Raw genomic sequence first — 1,164 nt, 5'->3', positions numbered from 1 at the left:
CCTGCTGCTAAGCCCAGGAGGTTTGTACTGGCTTGGAATCAGCCATACTCACCCTCCCCGTTGCCACGGTGATTTCTGGTAGGGAGTGGGGCAGGAGCTGGATTCAGCTCCCCAGAAAAAAACCAGGACCACACCCCTCCCTCAGCCCCTTCCACAGCCCTCCACTCTCCTCCTGTCCACCCTGCCCCACCTCTTGAGTTTTCCATCTCTTGGCCTTTGTTTGTTTTGGCTTTTGTCAGTCTCTTTCCTGTGGACGAGTTACTGTTTGTTTCCAAACTGTCTGGGGCTGTGCACCGTGCAGACAGTGTCCTGGGCCGCCTCTAGCCCTGATCTGGTTAGAATAAGCCCCTCTCCTTTGTGTGAATCTCCAGCCTGACATTTGGAGCATCCAAAATAAATCGTGACATTCTGAAGCGAGATGGAAACCACCATTTCCACCCACTCCTGCTGGCACTCTTACCACCTGGATAGAGTTTTTAGAAAATTTCCAGTATTCACTGTAGTGTCCACATAGTGTAGCCCTGAGAAGGAGAAGCAGCATTCACTGAATACCTACTCTATACCAGCCACTGGGCCAGACTTTGCTTGTGTTAAAAATCTGGTGGTGAAGGTGATGTTTCCTGCACTAAAATTTAACTGCAAGCTGCTTGAGGGCAGGGCCTAGGTCATCTTTGTAAACCCAAGTATCTAAGACATGGTGGAAGTTCAAGAAAAGTTTGTTGACTGAATAAATGGAGGAAAGGATACAAGAAACATCTTTGCCATAGTAGAGGGTAATGTCAGCAAAGTTGACTGAAGACAGACAAGAAAAAATTCACTGACAAGCCAATGCAGATGGGTGAGGGTTTCAGAGAATTTTGTGGACATTTATTGCTTGATTTCAGGGAGTCCCATTTGCTCTCTGTCACCGAAAGTACCTTTTGGGAGCAGAGTGGGGTGGGCAGAACAGAGTCTTTTAAAAGTTTCATTTGAAAGGCTCAGACTGAAAATGCAAATGGTCCTGAGAGATTAAACTGTTGATTTGATGCTTATTCATACACACGTGTAAAGGACTGATGAGGAAGCCTTTCTTTTTTATAAATTTATTTAGGTTGCGTTGGGTCTTCATTTCTGTGTGAGGACTTTCTCTAGTTGCAGCGAGCGGGGGCCACTCTTTTTTTTTTT

Source organism: Lipotes vexillifer, unplaced genomic scaffold (genome assembly GCF_000442215.2).
Source record: "Lipotes vexillifer unplaced genomic scaffold, Lipotes_vexillifer_v1.1 scaffold713, whole genome shotgun sequence".
NCBI lineage: Eukaryota > Metazoa > Chordata > Mammalia > Artiodactyla > Lipotidae > Lipotes > Lipotes vexillifer.
Note: the sequence above shows the minus strand (reverse complement) of the source record.